The 25,343-nt window shown below is 53.7% G+C and overlaps 1 protein-coding gene across 14 annotated transcripts in view; it reads right to left on the minus strand.

The window, feature by feature from the left end:
* The window catches only part of MYT1L (myelin transcription factor 1 like), a 427,914-nt gene that overhangs the window by 266,059 nt on the left and 136,512 nt on the right, over positions 1 to 25,343 (minus strand). For 11 of the 14 annotated variants that reach the window (XM_086699905.1, XM_086699917.1, XM_086699916.1 and 8 more), the window contains exon 3: positions 23,707 to 23,842. The exons of 2 other annotated variants lie outside the window; for them this stretch is intronic. The gene's annotated coding sequence lies outside the window, so the exon portion shown is untranslated. The remainder of the gene's footprint in view (positions 1 to 23,706; positions 23,843 to 25,343) is intronic. One more of the 14 variants, XM_086699913.1, reaches the window with a different exon arrangement.

A 25,343-nucleotide genomic window follows, 5' to 3' on the forward strand; every position in this document is an offset into this window, starting at 1 on the left:
GGCTGTGCCCTCCCTGCCTTAGCATGCTGGCTTCTGCACCCACCTTCAACACCGCTCTTCTCCCGCTCGCCAGGCCGCAAACATGCATACCATTCACTCTGCAGATATTTTAATAAAACATTTTTGCTCAAACAATGGTCGCTTATGGTAACGCAGCAGGAAACACCAGCCTCAGGCCGTGTGTAAGGCTGACCCAAAGGCGAGGTGGGATTTCCCAGGCCAGTGAGGAGCTCTCGCGTGGGGAGGGGGCCCATGAACGCCTAGAGGCCGGTGCAGAATGCGTGCCTGTAACAAAATGTTACAAAAAGCCGTCTATTCCCTTGCTTCATAAGCTGATGTCCGTGAACGAGCAAACCGAAAATCCCGTAACCCTCCGGACAGCTGAGGATTCTGAGGTTAGAAAACCAGAGTTCTGGGGAGACAGGGAGAGATGGTCTCTGGGACAGAAGCCCACGAGAATGCCCAGCAGGGTGGCCCTGTGCTCAGAAACGGGTCCTTTGCACGGTCCTGTGTCACATGGTTATATTTCCTGCAGTTTTACGGACCGCAAATCTCCTGGAAGCCAGAGCTTCTCCCTTCAATCTCAGGTGCTCTCCCTGGGCCTGGTCACCCACTTAGGTGCCAGGATGCCTGAGGTTGGGAGGTGTTTTCCCCCGGCACCTGAGGTGGAGGGCGGCTGAGTGATGAAGGGTCAGAGGTCAGGCATCCCACAGTGTGGAGTCAGCACGTGTGCAGGGACAGGCACGGACCGAGGAGGCTGCCCTGGACCTTGCAGGGCGTGGGTGTGGCTGGGGTCCCTGGAGGCAGGGATCAGCCTGTCCTGCTCTCTCCTCCCTCCCTGGGCTCCAGGGCTGACCCTGCTCCGTGTGGGGGTGGGGCATAGCATCCTACCACCAGCTCGAGGAGCACGGCCCCGGGGAGCACTTGCGGGGAGCACCCTTGGACCGGCAGTCTGGATGGCCTCGCGCCCGTCTGTCTCTGCACGGGTGGCGCCCTGCACAGGTAACACTGCGCCTGTGCCACCCTGGGTAAGGCGAGGGGTCTACCCTCCACCCACCGTTCCGGTGATCCAATCTGTGGACGTGACTGGAGCAGGACCGGCGGAGAGCGAGTTGAGATAGGAAGTCTCCCGCTGGCTCTCCGACACTGGGCTTTGCCCACCTGGGGAGTCAAGGGGAAGCTGGGCCTTGGCGGGGCGGTTTGGGCGTGGGCACACAGTTCACGCACCCTCTCCAAAGGAAGCTCATTGCGCCCTTCAGACGCCTGCCTTTCTGATGAACCTGTGGAGTACAGCCTGCTGGGGAGCGGGGGTCCCACGTCTATATGCGCAAGCTCACTGGGACGGTTTCTCAAAGACCAGCGGACTGAGGAAACTGAGATGCGCTTTAAGAATTTCAATTTTTAGCAGACTTTTACTGGTTAGCCAGTATCTCGCTGCTGCGGCTACACAGGTGTAGAAAAAGAACTCACAAATCAGCGACCCTCCACGCTTCCCTTGCCTGCAAACTCTGAACACGTAGTGAATTACACCTGTAATTGCGATCATTCCTAGAAGTCTTCTCTGGGAAAAAACAAGATCATGATGTAATTATGCTTGTCAATATCTGTGATCATGAGGACTAGGTATCTTCACATTTGTTTTCCTCAAAAGGTATGTATCTATATACGTGCTTCACTCTCATTGGACTCCTAGCCAGTGAACTGAATGAATGGCCTTTGGGGAGATCGGCGTCTAAAAATAAAACTCAAGACCCAGATGACCACCCGGGCCAGAAGCGGCTGTGAAGATGTGATGTGGAGTTGGCAACACATTCCTGTGAGTGCTCCCCAGCAGCCCTTCCCGGCTCTCCAGCCCTTTTGTATCTGAAACGTGGACCTGAATAGCACCGTGGATAAAAGACGCATCATGAAAATAGTGCTGTCTTCATGGCTCCCTCCCTGTTGTTTCTGAACTCGCTGCACTGTGGCATCCTGGTGGGATAAAAAGGGTCTCCATGGGGCCAGATTTAAATAGAAAAAGCATTTAAAATGAAAAGGGTAGAAGATGATACGGAAAGGGAAGGAGGAAGCCTTTGTGTCCCAATTAAAAATGTGTGTATGTGTGTATATATAGACAGAGAGACAGAGAGACAGAAGGAGAGAGACGGGTGGGGAGAGGGAGGGAGGGAGAGAAAGAGAGAGGGAGAGATATGGAGGGACAGAGAGAGAGACGGGTGGGGAGAGGGATCACTAGAAAGGAGGATTTGAGACGGACGTTTCGGACAGATGTAAAAATACTAAGGTGAATATGTAGATACTATTTATCATGCTATCAACATAGTACAATAGTATATACATGTTTATATGAGCATATAATTCTATATATTTATAATACATAAGTATTATTATGTGTACATAAGGTTTTGATAAATATGCATTAATTACATAAATAAATTTGGCTTAACACCGAAAACAATTTAGGAGCATTGGAATAAAGCTGAGAAGGCCCACACAGGGATTTTGTAAAATGGTCATTTCAAAAACAGAAGCCATGTTCAGATGACTTCTATCCTCTCTGTTTGGAAAACAAGGCAATGGAAACGTTATGTCCAGTCCCACCGCAGAGGGTGACAGCCTGTAGTCTCTGTGAGCTTACTGTCTTATGTTAACAGAGAAAGTTCGAGGCCCCCTTGTCTGGGGCTTGGTAATGCCCGAGGACGGCTCCCGTGACCACCGTGGACATTACGCAGCAGCAAAGCTGTACGACGCGGCGGGCGCATTGGGAGACTGTTAAATATTTCCTCAAATAGTTTTTACAACACGTCCTGCAATTTGGCTTAGAGATTAGTGCATCTTTTTCCCTTAAACACCAAGGAGGCAGATGTGACAGATTTGTAGCCTCGGAATGCAATGGCGACCCTCTGTGTGAGCGGGCTGCTGGGGGGAGTCACCTGATCTGCCTTGCCCAGGGTTGCACCTGCTTCTCAGCCCACCCCTGGAGCCACAGATGACCACTGGGGCTAAGTGGGGAAAAGGCACATCCGTAACACCGTGGGCAGTCCCGTGTCGTGCCCTAGCGCCGCCGTCGGGATTCAGGAAGAAAGAGACAACGCCGGCATTAACAAGCACATGCGAATCGTACGCATTCCGCATCGCTTCCATGCTTTCTCTTAACCTCCCCCCTGCATCTGTCCCAGATTAATCAACAAGCTGACACCCACATAAACGTGGGCCACGTCAGCCACACCATGCCTTTAGGAGGCTTTCCTTTGGTGCTTCCGGAACAAGACTCGGGGCGGTGCTCAGTGTGACCTTGAACGTCCCCCAAGCCACTGGCACCAAACACGAGGCTCATAGTCAGTTTGTTACCCAGAGAAGAAAGGGAAGGATCCCGGGTACTTGTTACTTTCCATCTGAAGCATCTCAGCCGAGTGACGGCTTTAAGATGACATTTCTCAGCAGTAAGACTCGGGGACAACTGGGTACTGCAGTTATCAGCATTCAGAAACCATCCAGAGCTGCAGCTGAACTCCAGCTGCTAGCGGGTTTGAAAAGATCCAGCGCCTTGCCAATCTCTCAGACGGAGGCGCTTTGGGGGCGAGCATTCCGCGACCAAATCACGTTCCCAGAGTAAACTCTCCTTCTGGTGATAACGAATAAAACACAATCAGACAGCCATTTCAGCCTGGGTGTTTTCAAGTCTGCACCAGTGTCCCTGTCCAACAGAACGCTGGAAGGACTCAGGTCGTTCCCGAACAGCCCACGGTGGCATCTGTGGGACAGGCCCTGGGGCAGGTACGCTCGGAAGGCGCTAGGGAGGATGGAACCTCCAGCAGGGGCGTCTCCCCTGGGCCCCGGGCAGGCTTTGTCCTCGTGGAACTTGAGGGCTGAATGAGTCACAAGAACCTGCCGCTGGCTCTTTGCTCAGGGACAATCCCTCTCCCACAGAAGCCACCTGTTCTGCCGCGGACTCTCAGCTCGTGGCCTTAATCTGACCACAAAGGAGTCTGACTTCTTTACGTCCGGGAGGACCGGGGGTGGGGGGCGTCTGGCTCAGAAGTGGACGGCACGCCGACGGGCGGCCATGACCTTACGGGGTCAGGAACGACAGCCATGGGCAGGTGCAGGCGGGACGCCCACGTCCCAGACAAGGACAGCGGGGCACGTGGCAGGGTGCTGCGTCCACTAGACCCACGTAAAGACACGGGTCCATCTGGTGCCATGTCTCCTGGCTACCAGAAGGACGTCCAGTGTTCAATTCGAGCGCACTGTGCCTTTCACTTTCCCCTCAAGAAAGGAACACAGACACCCGCTGCAAACTTTAAACTCCCGCTGTGTCGTCATTTTAAGAGCCAGACAGAGAATTCTGTGAGAAGCAATTAGTGAGAGGCCACCTGAAGTGGGGGGGGGGTGCTCACTTCTAATTTCAGAGGACGCAGAATCACACCTCTTGCGTCCTCCAGGGGCTCACCAATTCCACACCGCCTGGTGCCAGAATAAATTATCCGGAGGACCGAGGACGGTGGCAGAAATGTCTAATGATTATTTCTGTACGAAAGGCACAGGGGGTGTTTGTTTTCACCCCCTAGTGAAGGCGCAGGGGACGCGGAGGCTCCAGGAACGAGGCTGGAGCAGGGGCTCGTCCGTCCGTCCGTCTGTCTGTCTGGGTTCCGCACGGCTCTGCAGGGTCGGACACGGCTGAGAACAGCGGGAAATGGTTCTTTCTTGCTCCACGATTTCATAAAACTCCTAGTGAGTTGGCCGCCGTCTGCGGGGTGCCCTCTGTGTGGCATGCACGTGCTCAGGGAACAGCGTGCCGTGTCCCCGTCAGTAGGTCAGGCAGGCCCCGTGCGGCCGGCAAAGCCTCGAGCGCCTGTGGCGACTGACGCGTTCTGCCGGCGGCCGTGACGCGGAGGGGACAGGCCCACAGAATCTCTCTGTCAGTTTTGTTCACGCACGTTCGTTCTTCAGTCCGCGGCTCCTTCTCCTTCCTTCCTCTTTCCTGCTTCCTCCTTCATTTCCCAGTTCCATTCTCGAATGGAGCAAATTTAGGAACACATAAAAATCACGTAAGATTGGCCCTGGAGATGCTGGTGAGGCCCCCAGGAATTTAAGAGGAGGGCGTCCCCGCAGACCAGGAGGAAAGAGTGACAGTGGCCCCAGCCAGCAGACCCCGAGGGTGAAGGGAATGCCAGGTGGTGGGCGCGACCATGTGCCCATCCTGGGCTGGATCTCTGGACGACAATCAACGATTAGGAAAGTGGTGAGAGTTGACCTGCCCAGAGGCACCTTCGCCCAAGCGGCTCAGACGTCATCGGAACCCTGGGTCCACACGCGTGGCTCTGCCCAGCTGTGCGCTGACTCCCCATTGCCTGTTACTGAAGTCAGTCCGAGCTAAGTGATGAGGCTGGAGCCTGGGCCCGGTTCCATTTGGATACGATCGAGATTCCTCTTAGAAACCACATCACAGGTCATGATGATGAGGTAATCAACATACCTGTTCCTTCTAACACTTGAATTCCCCGTCTCGTCCTAATGGCTTAACACCTTCAATGTCATGTTTGTCCAAAGATGCAAAATATAAAGCCAGGCTTCTTATGTGGAGGCAGTGCCCTCGAGGGAGGGGGGAGGGAGGGAAGGAAGAGGGGCGACTGAGGAGGGAGGCAGGGAGGGGGCAGGGAGGGAGATAATCTGAGGAAGTGGAAGGACTGGTTGAAGGACCAATGTCAGGCAGGACGGTAAAAGTTTATGAGGTAAGAAAACACAATATTAGGCACTGGTTTGCAGTCATAAAATAAGTAAATTAACAATAAAAATCTTTACTCTCTCTGAGACAACTTAGTAGAAATGGTCCTTGTATGACATTCGAAGGAAGAATTTATAACTTGACCGACTTCAATGTTTCTCATTGAACTCAAGGCCTGAACCACCTGTGGCTTAAAAAAAAAGTTCCTCTGCCGAGCCATAAACTACAGTGAGAGCAGGCCGTTGCTTTACTAATATTTGAACCAAAAAGATCTTCTCTCCTAAATTGGGCAGGAGGAAACCCAGATGCCCAGGCAGCCACACCCACTAACTCCGAGGGAAAACACCAGCGGCTGACTCTGTGGCAGGCCCTGTGGACTTCAGGGGCCAAAGCGGAAAACAGAATTTGTTCTTTGCCTCAGGAAGACTTTAGTATTTAATCTGGCGAGTAAAAATACTATTTTATAAGAACGCAGTATATTATTTGAAATAAGGGCTCCGGGAGTTACGATCATTACCAAAACCGGTGTGTGGGCGGGACGCACACAGGGGGACGGCGGGAGGGAGGTGATGATGGCGAATGAGCAGTAGGCAGGGTGGAGGATGGAGGGAAGGTGTCACCCAGGCGGAAGTCAGAGAGCAGGTGCAGAGGCGTGCACAGGCCGTGGCAGGTGGCCGAACTGCCACATGGTGCAAAGTGGCAACTGGGGAGGTGGGTGGGTCCAGGTGATCACAAACCGCAGACCCTATTAAGGAACTCGATCCCGTCGGTGACAGGGATGCTTTGAAAGACATCAAGCAAGGGAGGCACGGATGCATTCTTATTTTATTTGGATTATCGTGAAGGCTGTGGGCGGAGGGCCTGAGGGACACAGGGTTGAACCAGGGAACACGGGTCAGGGAGCCTTGGAGTGGCCGCGGGGAGGGGTGACAGGATCCTACCCAGGTGTAGGGCACTGCTGGGTGGCGGGGGGTGGGGAAGACTAAGTGGCAAGTGGCACCGACCTCAGAAGGCCACGCGACGTGCGGATGAGGAGGGACAGGCCCCCGATTCCAGCTTGTCTGGCTCACAGCAAACAGAAGGAGGAGCCTGGCAGAAGGTTGTGGCCACGTTCAGGCTTTGCGTTTGGGGCATCCGGGCGGCACCAGCTCAACATGCTCTTAGATCTACAGTGTGGAGCTTGGTCGGAACGGCAGAGCCGGGGGCGCAGACTCAAGGGTCCCCAGCATGCAGGGGCGCCACGGACTGGGGTGGAAGAGACAACAGGGCTGGCGCAGAGTGGGGCCGCAGCGGGCTGGGACGGGGACACCAGGATACGGGAAGCCAACAGAAGAGGGGCCTGGGGGTGCAGTGGAAAGGAAGAGGATTCTCTGTGAAAAGGGACGAGGAGCATCGGGTACAGTCTGGAGGCTCATCAGGGTGAAGTCACAAAATGTCTGTTGGTTTGGGAACCAGAGGTCAGCTTGTGGGGTCGGCGAGCTCGGGTGGGGTCAGAGAGGACGGTGAGCCCGTCGGGAAGGCTGATGCACGGTGAGCACAGGCAGACCACGGGTGGACGGAAAGCCAGCTGCACTGCCTAAGAACTGCTCCTGGGGCCCCGAGCACGCGAGGACGCCCAACACCCCCAAGGGCATCCCCCAACATGTGAGAGCACACGACGCCCCTAAGGGCAGCCCCCCAACACACGAGGACACAGGACGCCTCCCCCCAGGGCTGGTATGTTGAAAACGGGTAGGAGGTGCTGGGGGTGTTGGTGAGAGAAGACAGAGGGTCTGGGGCCACTGTGAGGGCGGGACATGAGTGGAAGGGTCTGGAACATTCTTTGTGTGAGCTACTTTTGTGAGGAGCTTAATGGAGGCACCAGAGACTGATAAACACCCCAATTTGAGGACTGCACTCTGCCTTTCAGGGACATGCTTGTGCCGGTGGGGGAGGTGATGACGCTTAATTAGACTGGAAAAAGACGAAACCCTTCTAACCGGTAGGTGTCTTAGCCTTGGGGTTGGGAACCCGTTCACCACCGGTTGGGTGAGCCACGCTGCCTACATAACACTCAGATTAATTGATTCATTAACTCAATAACTAGGAAAATTAAAAGAAGCCCACGTTGGTGCCTTAAACTCGTAAGGTATTGATTGATTGATTACCTAAAGAATAAAGTAAATACTACAGGCGCTTTCATAACTCTTAGGACAACTTTCTCCAAAAAGTATTGGGTTGGATTTTTAGAATTGGTAAATTAAAAACAATCCTTTGTGTTGCAATCGCCAAATACCTAAAGTGTCTGAGAAAGGGCACTTCGTCCTGGTGCTTTGTGTCACTGTTGGATGTCAAACAGTCTTAAGGTAACATGAATGGGACTTCTGGCCACAGGAGTGAAGTCTGTGACCTTCCAGACCCTTAGACATGACCCAAATGTCCTTCTGAAAGCCTGTTGTTTAAGATAGGCAATGAGAGACAGGAACGTGTTCCCGTCTGTGAATTCCTACTGCGTGCTGATGGCCCACTGCATCGGACACCACGGCAGGAAGGCAGTCGGGGCCACTCATTCTCAGCCCGCCCCTACCTTATAATCACGTCAAACTCGCCCGAACCAGTCTGCCCTGGAATCAGGATTTGCACCTGGTCTGTGCGACTCGGAAGCCTCGACCTTTCCACGGAGACATATTGCCTTCGATTTCTAAACCTGGTTTCCTACCACTCAGGTGCACTGACCACCACAGAGCCTTCTGCTGGTGACTTCACACATTTTGTGCCTGGTGCTCCCGAGCGCGGCCGTGACCCGTTATGGAACAGTCTTGAGCTACCCGTGTCCTCTCTCAGTGGCCCGCACTGCTGGCTCCTCCAATTCTAATATCAGCTTTTTACAACCTCATTTTCTGTAAATATCGTGTCTCACTTCCGCCAATGAGTATTGGTTCCAGGCATCTGGCATTTCAAACCCTGTTCCATTACTTACCATCTGTGTGACCCCTTCTCTCTAAGCCTGACTTGTCTCCTGTGTTAAAGGAGATGATACTAATTCTAGACCCTAGAAGTGATCCAATGAGAATATCCAGCAAATCACATAGTGGGTGTCTGCTGCAGAAACGATGGATAAGTCAATTTTAAAAGATTATGATTGTCTCAAATGCGTTGCTCTTTTGTGCAAAGTAGACTTCTAAGCTGCGTAATAAAACCTGATAATGTGATAAACAAATTTGTAATAAGCAGGCTGGCAAACTCTCCCAGGGGGATATTTCTGAATTTTAGCTCGTGGACTCGGGACCTCCTGTGTTCCCAGCTCTAGTCTGAAGGCAGATCGTGGGGGCTGGGGCTGTCCTGAGGACCTGGCAGTCGGGGAGAAATGAGTCATCAGTGGTAAAGTGGATACAGCCACACCTACATCCTGAAGGACCAGAGGGCACAAAGCACCAATTCACCAGACGGAACCATGGTTCCCTGAAAATGCCACCTCGCCATCCTCTGTGACACCCTGCTCAAGACAGCATTCTCCTCTGGAAATTAGGCCAAAAAAGGAGTCGTCTGCTCTCAAAAGGATATAGAAGCACATGTAAATAACTGAGAATTACATGTCTTCATGTAAAATATTTTCAGTGAAACTCACCCTATTCAATTCTCATGAGCAAGTCTGAAATAAAGGTCTAATTTAAAAATTAAACGTAGATTAGAAGTTTATTGCACTCAATTCATTGGAGTCATTCGAGTGTCTCCATCCTTCCCAAAGGAGGGTAACATTGCTTTCTCCTTTCTCTGTGTCCTTCAGTTAGCCAGGTGGGGAGGGGGCTGAGGAGGTATATCCCACCCAGCTGTGGACTGTGACTGCAGGGTGCTCTGGGGCAGGGGTGGGGGGCGGCGTGGGGGGCTGACATCACACAAGGAACCCCCCAGCATGACCCCAGGGGCTGACATCACACGAGGAACCCCCATCATGGGCCCCCAGGGCTGACGTCACATGAAGAGCCCCCCCCCCCCCATCATGGGCCCCCAGGGCTGACGTCACAGGAGGAACCCCCTCAGGGACTCCCATGGCTGACACCACACGAGGAACCCCATGAGGACTCTGCCCACCCCCCCCCCCCCCCAGACCCTGCGGAGACACAGGCAGCAAGACCGTCTCCAGAGATGAGGAAAATCAAAGCAGCTCTAGCTGGACCTTGCCGAGGTTTCTAACAAAAACAAAACAGCTTTTCTCTTTTGCCTTTTGTGTCTATCAGCTTGGGAGGAAACCCCGGGTGTCCCTGGGCCCCCGTAGGCCCGCTGGATGGTGTGTGTCCTGCCGGGACACTGGTGCCGTGACAGGGAATCGGAGACATTCTTACCGACTAGCTAATGAAGCAGACCAGCGCTCTGCCTAAAGTCGTAGGAACAGTTGCTACTTTTCTTTTAGGCTGCGTCTCAGCTTTTAGAACCAGGTGCTGAAAGTGTGTGGTGAAAATACTGCATAGTTCACTCGAGCGTGCAAACGCTTCAAGAAGGAAAAGTGGCCGAGGCAGATAGAAGACATCGTCGGTCCCCCTGAGTTTGCTTCCTTGACAGAACATATCAGGTGGCTCATAATTGTACCAGGTAATCAGGCAAACTTAGTGTGCCCTTGGACTAGACTGCCTTCCAGCAGCCATCAGACGGCACCATCTTATTACTGTGACGTTCTCGTCACTTTCGGGAAGCGGCAGGGGCGAGAGGCAGGTGCAGCTGGGGCTGGCTCGCTGGCTGCCATTCCGGTCGCACGGCCGCTGTCACAAAGACCACGATTTTTTCGTAACCTGTTTCATTCGCAAGGTCAGAGGCCCACGAGAGGGTCAGACCACGCACGCGTCGCGCAAACGAGAGGAGACGAGGGGGAAACTTGCATCCTCTCCCTTCCCGTGACTCTGTCTGCCCTTCTTAGGGGCTGTGCAGGCTTTGTTTTCACCGGATTTTAAGAGGACACATCAGCTGGTGCCCAACTACGTCTTCCTGCTGAGGTTGTTGCCACACTGGCCGGTCCTGGGGACTTTGTAGGCAGCTGTCGGGGCCTCCGCTGTGGACGGACGGGGTTTTACGCCGACGTTCTAACTGCAGCTGACCGGGAGGCAGCAGACTGGAGGCGACTGGAGCTCTGAACAGGCCCCCCCAACCCAGGATACTCACTCCGCTTCTGGGCCCCTGGCCCCTTCCCCTCTGCTCTCCGCAGTGATGCCCTCGTGGAGACGACATGTAGGCTGGGTGGGCCGGGAGCTCTGGCCGCCGCGTCGAGGTCCTCACGGCCCCTGGGGTGCGCTCATCCTCGGCCACATCCGCCCGGCAAGGCGGAGCGGTGAGCGGCCAGCAGGCTTGGCGTGTTGCCGGTGAGATGAGTCTTGCACACGCCTTGGCCCTTGCCAGTCAGATTCCGAAAGGAAAACAGAAGGAACGCTTCTTATTCCCTGTGTTGTTTCCTGGAAAAGAATCTGTACGGGAAGGTTTGGCAGGTTCCCAAGGACGTGTGACATGGCATGCCTGGAACGCGGGTGCCTCCCCAGTGATGCGCGTGCTCCGGGCTGTCACCCCTGGGCCGCTCCTCCCCGGACCCGCGGGGCCCGTCACCCGTGTGCACTGCGTTTCCCCCTCGTCCTCGCGCCTGGCGGCTGAGAGCGGGGCTGTGGGCGGGGTCCAGCTGCAGTTTCTGTAACACACACCGGCTCCTTACTCAGCAAGGGCCCTGCCTCCTCCTCCCCGCCCCCCTGCCACACACACAGCACACACGGGCACACAAGCACATGTGCGCACACACGTGTCCACACGCGGGTACGTGCGGACACAAACACACGTGCGCCCACATACGCACTCGGAACCGTGTGTCGAGGCACTGACGTCAGCGGGGGGGCAGGTGGTGTGTGGCAATGACCCACTGACAGGCCACAGGACAGGCGGAACCAGGGCCGCTCCGTCCACGGGAGCGCCGGGGGCAGAGGGCTTTGGCGTGGAAGGACTCCCAGCAGAACCAGCCATTTGCACACTCACCGAGAGGGCGTCCGGTCCTTTCCCACTGCCCTGGGACCACCGTCAGCCGACAGAATCAGCCTTTGTAGTGAGAGAAGCCTACGTTGCCCTCTGAGAGAACTCCCTTCGCCACGAAAGGAGGAGGTGGCCCACCCCTGTCTCACGCCACCAAGGACAGGTGACTTTCCCGAGCGGCCAGCACAGGGGCCGTGGGACCGTGGAGGGCTCCTGCCCCAAAGTTGGGCACAGCCACGATGCGTGTCCAGGTTAGCGCTCGGGGAAACCGGAGGGCGGTCCCCACGCTGACCGTGGGCCTGCTCGTCAGCCCGGGCCGGACATACAGGCGGTCTGCGTGGAGTCCCGTGCGGGTCGCTGCCTCTGCGGGGGCTCCACGGTCTCCGGTGGCGGTGCCTCCTGGCCCTGCCCTCGTGGGCGCCTGTGCCGACCGGCCCGGCCCGCGTGTATGCTGCAGGCGCGAGTTCTCGAGTTCTTGCAGGGGCTCAGCGTGCCTCGGGAGGTGGGAAGAGGCAAGCCACGGAAGGCTTGGACGCTCCCTTTGGTCACTGCACAGCAGGTGTGGCCGGGGATCGGGCCTGGCTGCGCATTACAGCCCCAACGATCTCGGCCCAGGTAACCAATCAGATGGACTGATACCTGAACCGCCTGCACCCTCCGTGTGGAATGGCCAATAATGTGACTCTCTTTCGAGTGCCCTCCTCTGTGCTGTGTTGTCTCTTCTGTCCTCACTCTCAGAAACACGCAGTGAGCAGCTAGTGATTCCAGCTGAGGTGCTCAGACGCTGGGCTCGTGCTCCGGGCGGGCTGCCTGGGCTGGACCCAGGGCTGCACTTCCCGGCTGGGTGACCGTGGCTGAGAGGCGCCCGGATTCCTCGTCCGCAGGTGAACTGATCCGAGACTCAGCCACGTGGCGTTGTTGAGAAGTTTAAATGAGATGTGCGTGTGCCCGCAGCACAGCACATGCACATCTCAATCTCAGAAGATGAGAGTTCTTATTCTTATCATCATCACTGTTGGTGTGTACGTAAGAAAGGCTCTCTAAGCTTTGCACACAGAAGCAAAACCTCGTGAGATACCAGATTTTTGCTGTACTAAATGTCTTTTCGCTTCCTAGAACTTACGATCGTCGAAAGAGAAGGCTGTTGTCATGGGGAAAGGGGGTAAGGCGAAGGAAGGATTTATGTCGCTTTTGTATACAAGAGGAGCCAAATACTTGATGAAGGAACGTTTTCTTAATGGAAGCATTCCGGCTGACAATGAAGGAGACACGCTAGAATGCCACGTTGTCAACCTAACGAAACGGTGGATGGAGGCAGCGGGCGCCAATGAGCCTCATTTTCAACCGTCAGGTGACAGGGTTGATGGGTGACTTTCTAACGGAGGGTCAGGCTGCTAACCTGGAAACACGGGTACCCGCGGACCAACGAACAGTGCACAGAGGGAGCCAATCCGACGTATTCTATGTGCTTCCTTCTCATTGTGACGAAGTAAGGAGCTACTCACAGAGAAGACCTGAGCCTGATTAGGTCTCTAGTCTAACCAGCAGCTTGCAGGAGACACAGGGGTCCGAGGAGCATATTAAAGGGCTGGGATGAAGCCAGCAGAGTCTAGGCTGTGGGACCCTCTACAGGACAAGCGACCCAGCTTCAGGACCAACAGGCTCAGGAGGCAGAGGCGTAGGGAAGGGGCGTTCAGGTCTCACATCAACAAGATGCCCGCAGACTTCATTTGGATTCTGATTCGAACAAACTATAAAAACAGATTTGCGAAAGGATCTGGGGACTTCGGGTTCTCCCTGGATATCCAACGACGACAAAGACTCACGGAAAGGTCGAGTAGGTGGCTGCATTTTCACAAAAAGGGGCTTCAGATCCTAGAAATCTGGACTGAAGCGTTTCTAGACACTTCAGTTACACCCTGATGCAGTTTTGTGGCAGAGTGGCCGTGTCTGCAGGGGTGAGAGGTGCGGGTGTGCGGCAGAAACGGGCCAGGGCGTCCACAGAGCACCGTGTCGTGCCCTCAGGCCCCCAGCCACTATGCACGTATTAAGTCTTTCCTCACAAGAAGGTAAAATGCAGAAATAAAAAGCAGTAAAAACTCTTCTATTTTTGAGACAGAGAGAGGGGGGATCTTCAGCAGGCTGCATGCTTAGGGCGGAGCCCGACGTGGGGCTCGATCCCACCACCCTACGGTCATGACCTGAGCTGAAATCAAGAGGCGGACGCTCAACCAACCGAGCCACCCAGGCGCCCCTAAAAACTCCTTTACAAAAGAGAAGGAGGAGCAATGACATTTGCCAGGTCGCGGGTGATGACAGGGAGAGTGTGTGTGCACATACGGGCCTCTGGCAATGGAGCCGGCCCGGGTGGGGACTCACCCGCTCCGTGAACCGGCTCTGGCATTTAGGGCAGCAGCTTCTCATTACTGTCCACGAGACCGTGTGGGGTGCTGGTGAGAAATTGTGTATTCAGGCCTTCTTCCTAGGAATTCTCATGGGAAGGTCTCGAGTGGGGATCACACGTCTGCGTCAGAAACATTGCCCTGGATGGTTCTCCTGGAGCCGCTCTTGGAAAACCGGACCAGGGCTGGGCGCCACTCGCCACGCTCGGGCGGTTCACTCTCAGGACGGACTCACAGCCACCAGTTCCAAGTTCACAGGCTGACGTTTGAGGGGGAGGATCCATCGGAACGCGTCTGAGGGACAAATGACATCAGGACCCGAAGACTTGGGTCGGCAGGCGCCTCGTCCCTCCCTGGCGGGCAGACGGGTGGGGACACTAGACAGTGTGAGCGGCACTGTGGGGACAGAGCCCGGGCGAGGGTCGCTGGGGGGGCCGGGCGGTCTGTGTCGGTGGGTGGGCCTCGCAGCAGTGGCCTTGCTGACCCGTCCTGGGTCCACCCAGCGAGGGGTCTCCGCTTCCAGGCAGGATCGGGACCCCACCTTTGCTTTCCAGCTACGGGGGTGAGCCCGGCCCCGCCCCTGCTGCACGACCCTCAAGGGCCCACGGCTTTCTGGAAGGCCACAAATCCCACGTGTCAGAGCCACAGAAGGAAGGGGCCGCCCGACCCGCCTCGGACTGGGGGACGAGCCAGGGATCCACGTGTCCCAGGATCCACTCCTGCTTGGGGTCTGCTTCTTCAATAGCCTGGTCTCTCCCGACGACTTCGGGAGATTTACCACCACCGGGATAGCCCGCCTCTCCCAGGAGGCTCCCTGCACGTTTCCACTCCGACAGGTGCGTGGGGCTCTTTGGGTTGCCCCCTTCGCACGTTCTTGGGGTGTGGGGACCTCACCAGCACCTTGCTCGTGCTGAGAGGGTGACCGTTGTCACACCTGCCCAAGGTACACGCGCTCGTGTTCTCTTCGGGGGCAGGGCATTCGCTGCAAGTTTCTGACAAAGCATTTGAAGGATTTATAACCAAGATAGAATTTGCGTCTGCTTGCGGTGATGAGACGCCAAAAACTAAACAAGGCAAACAGACGAACGACTGTGACATCGCACGCTGTCCTCTCCTCTGCCCGCACCTGCCGAGGGATCACTGCCGGTGCGTGACGGGCGAGAAAACCGGGAACAGAGTCCAGAGTGCGCGTGTGGAAGAGGCGGGACGTTTCTCGGTCCTGGAATCTACGCAGGACGCTGTCCACGCGGCGAACGGAGTCTGTGCCCTCCCGGCGGCAACACGCGGCTTTTATAACTTAAAGATGCGCCCAAATGTTTTATGTAAATGCGATCTTCTGATGGATACTGGACAGAGGACAGTGAGCACAATGTAGCCCTTCGTGGCGAAGTCGGCTAATTAGGTGATTATTTTGCTTTATTATAAGGATCAGAAATGCTTTTGAGCACTTGAGGCCATGCAGGTAGGCAGGTCCTGTCCGTCTGTTTCTCCCCAGAATCATGTCCGTATTTTTCTCTTTTATTGTTCTCCCTTCCTCTTCCTCTTCCCTCCCTCCTCCCTTCCTTCCTTCTTTCCCTCCCTCCCTCCTTCCTTCCCTTCCTCCCTCTTTCCTTCCTCCCTCCCTCCTCCTCCTTTTCTCCCTCCCTTCCTTCCTTCCTCCCTCCCTTCCTTCTCTCCTTCCTTCCTTCCTCCCTTCCTTCCTTCCTCCCTCCCTCCTCCCTTACTCCCTTCTTTCCTCCCTCCTCCCTCCCTCCCTTCCTCCCTTCCTTCCTTCCTTCTTCCTTCCTTCTTCCTTCCTTCTTCCTTCCTCTCTCCTTCCTTCCTTCCTCCCTCCCTCCCTTCCTCCCTCCCTTCCTTCTCTCCTTCCTTCCTTCCTCCCTTCCTTCCTTCCTCCCTCCCTCCTCCCTTATTCCCTTCTTTCCTCCCTCCTCCCTCCCTCCCTCCCTCCCTCCCTCCCTCCATCCCTCCCTTCCTCCATCCCTCCCTTCCTTCCTTCCTTCCTTCTTCCTTCTTCCTTCCTTCCTCTCTCCTTCCTTCCTTCCTTCCTTCCTTCCTTCCTTCCTTCCTTTCTCCCTTCCTCCTTCCCTCCCTCCCTCCCTTCCTTCTCTCCTTCCTTCCTTCTTCCCTCCCTCCCTTCCTCCCTCCCTTCCTTCCTTCCTTCCTCCCTCCCTCCCTCCCTCCCTCCCTCCCTCCCTCCTTCCCTCCCTCCCTCCTCTTCCCTTTCTCCCTCCCTTCTTTCCTCCCCCCTTTCTTCTCTCCTTCCTTCCATCCTTCCTTCCTTCCTTCCTTCCTTCCTTCCTTCTTTCTTTCCTCCCTCCCTTCCTTCCTCCCTCCCTCCCTTCCTTCTCTCCTTCCTTCCTTCCGTCTTTCCTTCCTTCCTTCCTTCCTTCCTTCCTTCCTTCCTTCCTTCCTCCCTCCCTCTCCCCTTCCTTTCCTCCCCCCTCTTTCCTTCCTTCCTTCTTCTTTCCTTCCTTCCTTCCTTCCTTCCTTCTTCCTTCCTTCCTTCCTCCCCCCCTCCTTTCCTTCTCTCCTTCCTTCCATCCTTCCTTTTTTCCTTCCTCCCTCCCTCCTTCCCTCCCTCCCTTCCTCCCTCCCTCCCTCCCTTCTTTCTCTCCTTCCTTCCTCCCTCCCTCCTCCTCCCTTCCTCCCTCCCTTCCTCCCTCCCTCCCTCCCTCCTCCCTCCCGCCTTCATTCCTCCCTCCCTCCCTGCACTTCAGCTACTTTAGATCTTTTAAAGAAACTCCTGAGGTACCACTTTCCAGCACCATCAGTGTTCGTCTCTTCTAGTCGAACTGTGCTGACTTGATGCCCGCTGCCCGGGTGAAGGAGGCTTGGACGGTGTGGAATGAAGAGTGTGGACACCACGGCGTCCCTCCGCGGCTCCCCCGTTGGCCTGTGTGGGTCCACGCTCCCCAAGCTCCCCAGCACCCGACTTCCAGTAGCTGAGGGCCCACGATGTGTGTGTTTTCTGCTCTGTCTGGAGTCCCGCAGTGGAGACCCGCTGGCGGTCCCTTCTGCCTTCCGTGTGAGAATGAGCGAAGAGAAGTCCGGTGGCCACGAAAGTCTGACATTTTGCTTAGGATTCCAGAGCACGTGACGAGAGAGAGAAGGTATCGCCAGATGACACATGGACTTTTCGGGACCGCGTGCGCACTGTGTCTCGAAAGGAAGGAGCCCTGTATCCTGGGCTCCCCTGTCCGCAAATCACCTTGGGAGCATCCTGGTACAGTAAGGTTTCCTTTGATTAACCGAGTGAGTGCGGCGTGAGGGGGGAGCACCCTCCCTCAGAGGTCACAGGCGGCCCTGCAGGTGCGAGGAATAAACGTTCACCTCGTGCCCTCGTGGACCACATTAGACACACTGCCAAGGGGGTGCGTGAACCACGCACACAGACACGCCCCACACGTGCTCTGCCCCTCACGCGTGCACACGCACACAGATACACACGCACACGCTTCTCTGAACCATTTGAAAGTAGGCTGCCGGCATCGCGGCCACTCACACCCAGACCCTCAACACGCGTCCCTCAGGGAAAAACATCCACGTTCTCCTCCGTAACCTCAGTGTAACGTTAACAAGAAAGGGAGTTAATACCGTTCCAGCCGTATCCTAAAACGCACGGTTCCTCTCACGTCTCCCTCAGTTATCCATAAAGGTTCTTTGTGGACCTTTTAGTGTCTAAAACGTGGCTGAGGCATCAAATCACTTTCCCTTCCTTATCCAAAGAATGTCTTCTCCGATACATGCTACTGTTTCCATTTGTTCTCATCCATGGTTATTTCCTGAATGTTACTTTAGGGGATATTTTCTTTTAACAATTTTGAAATTTTAGACTTCAGATTATAATTTCTACTACCGAGTAAGTGAGTAAGTAATGATCTAGATTTTTTGTAAGACAAATTTTAACGGAGAAGATTTTAGGGGAGGAGCGTGGGAGAGCAGGTGAGTCAGGGCACAGGGACCGCCAACCAGGGGGCCGGAGGGGGCCTGCCCTCCGTCCTGTTTCCCGCCTCGGGTCCCCGCCGTCCCCTCCGTCCATCCCTTCCCTCCCCGTGTCTCCTTCCTTCACTCGCACGGTGCAAACATAAATGCAAAAGGAAGAAACAAATGAAGTAAAAACAAAAGAGAAAACTCCGTCCTCAGACCCGCCTGTTTATGTACAGTAATGACTCACGTGAACATTCCTGTTCTGTCGCCTACCCTCCTAGAACTTTTATGCAAATACCAGCAAATGTTTGTATGTGTGTTCATATTTCTGCTTCTTTTCCGCTCCTTGGTTTTTTATTTGTACGTCAGTTTGTAGAGGGCCTTCCTTCCTTTCTACCCGGCTGCACGGGAAGCAAAGACCCTCTGATCTGAGTGGGGGAGCACACAGCACGGATGTAGATCAGACTGTTTGTGCCTTAATCTTTAGGACAAAGTACTTGTGTTGGCTCCTTTTGAGCAGTGACGGCAGTAAGTGTGGTTTGCGGAGCTCGGGCTGCGAGCCGGCCCCGGGCGTCACAGGCGGTGCTGGATGCCGTCATCGGCAGCCCCAGCCGTGGCAAGCCGTCCACCTGTGTCACAGGTGACGACACTGCGGCTCTCGCATCTGAGTGGACGCCCCGTGCTCTTCAGTCACGCCTCCAGGGGTCAGTCACCACCTCCTTAGTTTGCCCCCACGCCCCGTGGCCCTCACAGACACCTGCCCCTTCGTCCCAACCAGCCCTGCCCTGGCTGAGACCCTCGACGACCCCGGACGTCCGACGGTCCCCTTCCAGCCTCACTCCTAACCCACCCTTTACGCACCTTCGTCAGGGGAAGGCCAGACACGTCTCTCCTTAAACTCACCCGCAGTCCCCACGGTCCACAGCGCGTAACCTGAACTCACAGAGTCCAAACCCTCTCCCCCTTCGCCTCCCTCACCCAGACCGCTGGGTCTGAGGCTGGTGCCAAGCGTAAAATACCCCATCTCCCAGAAAAGTGGGTCGGCAGCCTCCGAGTATGGCCCCGGGCGTTAATTCTCCAGGACCCTGTTCTCCAGGACACTTCGAGTCACCCGCTTTGGGGCTGGATTTTCTGCATTATGAGCCACCGTTTTATACACGCCATTCTTCCAGACCTTTTCACGGGGTGTGGTTAGGTTTTGTTACCTTTTGGTGTATGTGCACCCCTGTCCACTGAAGGGTTAAACGTGAACAACTTGGTGGCAGAGTTCTAGAATCCATGTTTCGCATCGGTAATGTCTGGCGTGTTGTAGCTGACTCAAAAATGTGTTGCACAAACGCACAAAATCACACATGGATGGGAATGAATGATATTTATAATAATTGATTTGACAATTCATTTTATTAAGGAAATAGGCATCTATTTCCTGGAAATGTCAGTTGACTCTCCTCCCTTCACCTGTGCCTGTGACAAACAGAGGACCAGAAGCCCGAGAAAGCAGAAGGCCACAGCCTAGCGGGACAGCGTCTGTGGACTTATGACCAGGCCCTTCGCGGGACGGTGTGGGCCAGGCAAAGCAAGGGGAGCCCGCACCGGCTAAGGCTGCACATAAGCAGGGGGTTTGCTGGAAAAGGTCAAGGACGCGCAGTATTTCCTTCAGAGTAGGGCTCCGTGCACATGGCTGGAAAGTCCGCGAAGAATGACTCAAGGGGAAAAGTCAACTCTCCTGCCACCTTTGTGTCCCAGCAAAAAAAAAAAAAAAAAAAAAAGTGTGCATGTGTGTGTACATGTGTGTACGTGTGTACGTGTGTGTGTGCACTTCATACTTTTGTTACATAAACGTCGGGACACAACACAGAGTCTGTACCCACTTGTCACACGCACTGACATGCACGAGGGGCTGTTCCACACCCGCTCCGTCTGTATCACAAACACGTAACAACGCGTCTTCACACAGCACGAGAACCCACTCGTTCGCAGACAAGACCAGCATCGAGCCCGATGCACGGCCAGCGTGTGCGAAGAGCTGGGGTATGAAGGAGACACGTCCCTGCGTCAGGACACCCACGCGCTCGGAATAACAAGCTGACGCCAAAGAACTCTGGGTACAAGACGCCAGGGTGGAGAGGGAAGCCCCTGCCACGTTTCTGGATTTTTCCTGGCCTTGCTGCCTGCCAACAGCTCTCCCTCTACCAGAGCTCCTTCCAAGAAGTCAGGGAGCCTGGGTCTAGCTGAGCCCTTGCTAATGCTCACCCCCAGGCCCCACAACCAGGGGTCCAGTTGGTGGTGCTGCTCCTCAGGGAGTCACAATCTGGAAGGGAATCAGGGTACATCTGTCTGAAATGTAAAGGCAGCCCACTGCCCACTTCACAAGAAGTACAGATACTTTACATACTAAAACACCTTCTGTTTCAAGGACGAAAGGCAGTGATTTATATCTCATTTAATCCTTGTGATGGTCCTGCTAAGAAGAAACTACGCATTATGCCCATTTTACTGGTGGGGAAACGGAGGCTCAGAGTCCCAGAGTTAAGTACGTCCTCCAAAGTTACGGAGATAGTGTGCTAGGCTTAGGATTTGTTTCCTGCTCTGGTTGCCTCCAACTTTTTACCCAAATTTCTGCCCAACACTGATGACATGTGAGACCAGCAGACCTCTGTTTGCTTAACTACTTAGGGTGAATCTGCTATAACATGTCTGTGACTGGTGTTTCTGCCAGTTTTCTACCACACATTGTGTCCTGTTCTGATCTATTCTGAAATAATTTATGAATTGTCAAAGTGCTGCTGTAAAGATACCTGCATTCTGGCAAATCGTTTCAGTGGGAAAAAATCAATTAATGTTCTGCATTTTACTTAAATGATTTATACTACTAATTCATATCCCAAATAAGGTAAGTTTGAGACACTCATAAAACAGCCCTTTAAAAACATAATCTATGGCATCATTAAAGTCTTTCTTGAGATTAATCCCTTCATCAAGTTTCTGATGTCAAATCTATGGCAATTTAAAATAATTCTCTTTTGTATTCGGTATTTTATTCCGTGTTCTCTGTATTTTTGGTTTGGAGTTATGGTGTATTTCAGAAGACAGACTGGATGGATACATTTTCCCAAATTGTGCGGTTTGCTCTGCCCTGTAGCCCAGCACCTACACTGTGGTGAGGGTTGTACGTAACGGAAATTTGTATAGAATAAAAGCATCACCGGGTCCCCGACGGATTCTCTCCTCTGGCGCTGGGGTTTGACACATAACTCCCTGCGTGTCTAAGTCGGACACCTGTGATTTTACATCCCGCCCAATTTTCAGGACGTAAAGGTATTTCTGGGTGGTCGCGTTGATGTAGGCCTGAAGATACTAGAAACGTTTTCTCCTCCAAATCTTTCAGGCGTCGTGTTCTGCCCTGACTTCTCCAGACAGAGCTGCCTGCTGTCCTTGGCCTTCTGGCAGCTTCTGTCCCAGCTCGACCCTGACTACTTGGCTCGCACGGCGGCAACGCGCTCGTCTGTGGAACAACGTGCTGGCGGAGCCTGATTTTTGACACTGTTGTGTGAGTTTGCGAGTAACGAAATTTGAAAAGAGAGCAAGAGTCATGTTCTGTTTTCCAAAAATGATTACTCAGGACATCTCAATTCACGTAGTTACTACAGATTGGCAAACTACCATCTGAGGGCCAAATTCCCTTGCTGCTGATTTTGTGAATGAAGTTTTACAGGGACACGGCCACACCCGTGTGTTCACGGATGGCCTGTGGCGGCTGTCCCACCACAATGCTTGTGCTGTACTTGCTCTGGGGACCGTGTGGCCCTCAAAGCCTGAGATGTTTGCCGTCAGGACCTCTGCAGAAAGAATTTGTGCGCCCCCGTCTATGCAATACGATGGTTTCTACGTTTTCACGTAATAGATGATCATGTGAAGATTTATGCTTTGTTTCTGGAAGCTATTGGCGTTAGTGTTTCCATTTTGGAATGCTGCACCGTTTATTTCAATGTACCGCTTTATTTCATCACCCAGGGACTCAAGTACTTATGACACACACATAGCAAATACACACTGATGATCCCCTCAAGGCCAGACATTAATCTTTAAAGGACAAGAGAGCGGAGAAGAAACATCCAGGAGCCGCAGAGGGTAATGCGAGCGTCACTTTTGCTGTGCACAACTCTTTCATGACGGCTTCGTGCGTGTTATCGCCAAAGCTCTGCAGGCAGGAGATGTTGACATTTAGAGAAGACTGAATGAGATTACGTACGTGAAACGCTCCGCTGTGAATCGCGGGAGTGCTGGGTGCGCTCCTGCTGTTATCACTTCTACCCGATTGGCCTGGAGGCCCCTGGGGACTGTCGGCGGCCACACTCACCTTGCCCCCCAGACCACCAACCCCAGGGCCTGCTGGAACCCCGGAGTCTCCCCATCTGCTCTGAATAAGCCCGACCGCCCACCTGGAAAGCGTGCACCTCTGTCTCAGTGCCCAACGGCCTTCCTCGACTGAGAAGCCCACTCAAAGCCAAGAGCGTTGAATGTCAAGATAGACTTCGCTCTGGAAACCAGCTGGCCCCTTTTTGTGTCACTTCGCAAACTCGTGGGGAGGTTGGTATGGGAACACTTTATAGGACGCAAATTCGTGGGGAGGTTGGCCGTAGAGGACATGCGTTGATGATCGTCACGTAAGTGTGAACCCTTAACTCCGAGCCAGAGATGCCAATTCAGCGAATCCGCATTTAAAGATTAGACCCGCACAAAACATTCCATGAAACATTCTTCAACTTATGAGTAAAACTCGGCGGGACTGGACAAAACAGGGTTATGGATACGAAACACCTAGGCTTCAGAGCCCGTAACTGACTTTGAAGTCAGCAGGACTTTAACGTTCAGTGTGAGTAGGTTTTTTAAAAGTCCGGGGAAGTGACGATTAACCAACCAGTGGGTGCGGTGGGCTCTTCAGGGAGAGCGAACAGGGGGCAGCCGAGAAGACGGAACAACCGAGACCCGTGAAGGCGGCAGCTCCCGCTGGGCGGCACACGGACGCATCCCTGCAGCACATGAACCTTAAAAGGCCGGAGTTTCCCCCGTAGAGCAACCCAAGAGAGCACCTTCCCCCCAGAAGCTTCGTACTCTCCTCCAGCAAAGTCACATGCGCAACACGGACTGGAGAGGGTGGGTACTGAGAAGGTAACACCGGAGCTTTTGACGTCAGCTCCAGGCACACGTTACGGTCATGCCGGCCCCCGGCTTGCACGGGATTCCCGAGGAGAACCTGCTGCCCCGGGCAGCACCCCCTCCCCGCGGGCCAGCCCCCACGCCCAGCTCTCCACACCGCAACTGAGGAACTTGGCAAACCAGTGCTGCAGCGGAATTTCTGGCAACATTCGAAGTGGAGCGTTTCCCTTTGAGGGTCCCAGTCCCACTTCGTCCCCGCTAGCAATCCCCAGGACCCTCCCAGCACCCAGAAGGACGCACAGCCCGTGCCACCCTATACAGTTTTAGTGGCAAGAACAACAAATGCATCATCTAATTTAACCGCAGACGGCTCTTTTCAGCATGAATGGTCTGCTTGGAGGTGATGCACAACGGGACTTCTAACAGCCCCCCCGGCCCCCCGAGGCCAGGAAGCACCAGCCAGCCGGGAAGAGTAGTGATTCGGGGCGGCGGTCGGGGAGGACGCTCACGCACCTGCCCCAGAGCTGCCGCGGCGGGTACCTGCACTGTCGCCCGGGGTGCTCCTTGGATCCGGTCGGCTCCCCCGGAAGGTCAGAGCTCCAGATGTCCCGTCCAGGTGACTTCACCAGGTCTCCTTCGGGTTCATTTTCTAAAGGACAGAACAACACAAGGGCATCACTGACAGGAGAGAGGAGGGGCCGACGGCCGCCTCTCCTTCGTGCCGCCCCCCTCACCGCCGAGCACCCCACTTTGAGTATGGAGCTGCTCGCGAGGAGCCACCGGTCCATCGTGCCAGCGGCACTGATTGCAAAGGCCGTGCCGGCAGAGCAGAAAATGCTTCTACACGTCTAGTGAGGCCACTTTGAAATCCAAGGTTTTTAACAGTTTTAAATACAACTCTAGGTTTGGAGGCAAAAGTAAGTGCACTTAATATTTAGATTGACCAGTTACCAGCCAATTTGTAAGATTACTGCCTTTTTAACACTTTGGTGCAATTAAGAAGCAATTTAATAGGCGAGAACTGTTTTGGATGTGTAACTATTTCTTGGAAATAATGGGACTCATTCATAATGAAACATAGTCTGTTGATGACGAGGACTCTTCCAGATGTCACCTCGATTTTATTTTAGGGGAAGAACCACAAAAGAGATCGTCTGCATTCATGCAAAATTTGAATTTGTGAACTCTCCGTCCGGGTTTTCTGCAATATGGTCTCAGGATTGGGAACTCTCGACCATTCTAATTGGCAAAGAAAATACCCAGATCATTTCAAGTATACTGTAAAGAGAGAATTAATTTTGTTGAAGAGAAGACGGACAGAATATCGGAAAGTGGAGAGGGCGAGGTGTCTCAGATTTAAAGCTATTGTTTCTGGTGCAAACCTCTAAATTCAGAGAAGCTCATTAAATCGAGTCTGTGGCAATAACAGAGAAGTGTTAATGGGCATCAGCGAAGTGTGTCAGGCAAATGAGGAGACCCCGAGGGTTCCACACTGCTCACCATCAGCTATTTTCTGCAGTGTTACCGTAAATCCTCAAAAACATCCTGTATTTCACTTCCTGTGTGTTACCTCACAATAAAGGAAATATTCAGGGTGCTTGGCGAGTGGGATTTAAAACAAGCGCACACACAATTTCCTGTGAAATTCACAGGCAGCCTATAAAATGCGGCCATAACAAATGCTATTATTTTCCCTAATAAGAATTGACCAAAACAAACGCATAAAGAACAGAATAATTTGGAAATATGCACCTGGAGCTAGAAGGATGTGAAAATTACCCGGGAAAGTCAAGTTTGAAAGATAAAATGAGAGTTAGTATATTTTTCTATGTATCGAAGTCTAGAATCATTAGTTTGGAGTTACTGTGGAACATTTTTAAATGTATTAACCTTTTAGTACACGTTACGATTTGTGGTTTTATTTAGAGCCGTCTATAGCCGTCTATACTGGAGAATCTTTGAGGGGAGTCGTGTGTTTTGTGGTCTTTTCCTGACTGCCCGTACTCAAAACACAGCCAGATACACGTGCACACACACACACACACACACATGCCCACGTAATATACATGCAGAAGATTCTTGTCAACACAGGCTGTTGCTTTTTTAAAAATTTTTTTTTTAATTTTTTTTTTCAACGTTTATTTATTTTT

Source organism: Puma concolor, chromosome A3, assembly GCF_028749965.1.
Source record: "Puma concolor isolate L17-30 chromosome A3, mPumCon1.1.hap2, whole genome shotgun sequence".
Taxonomy (NCBI): Eukaryota; Metazoa; Chordata; class Mammalia; order Carnivora; family Felidae; genus Puma; species Puma concolor.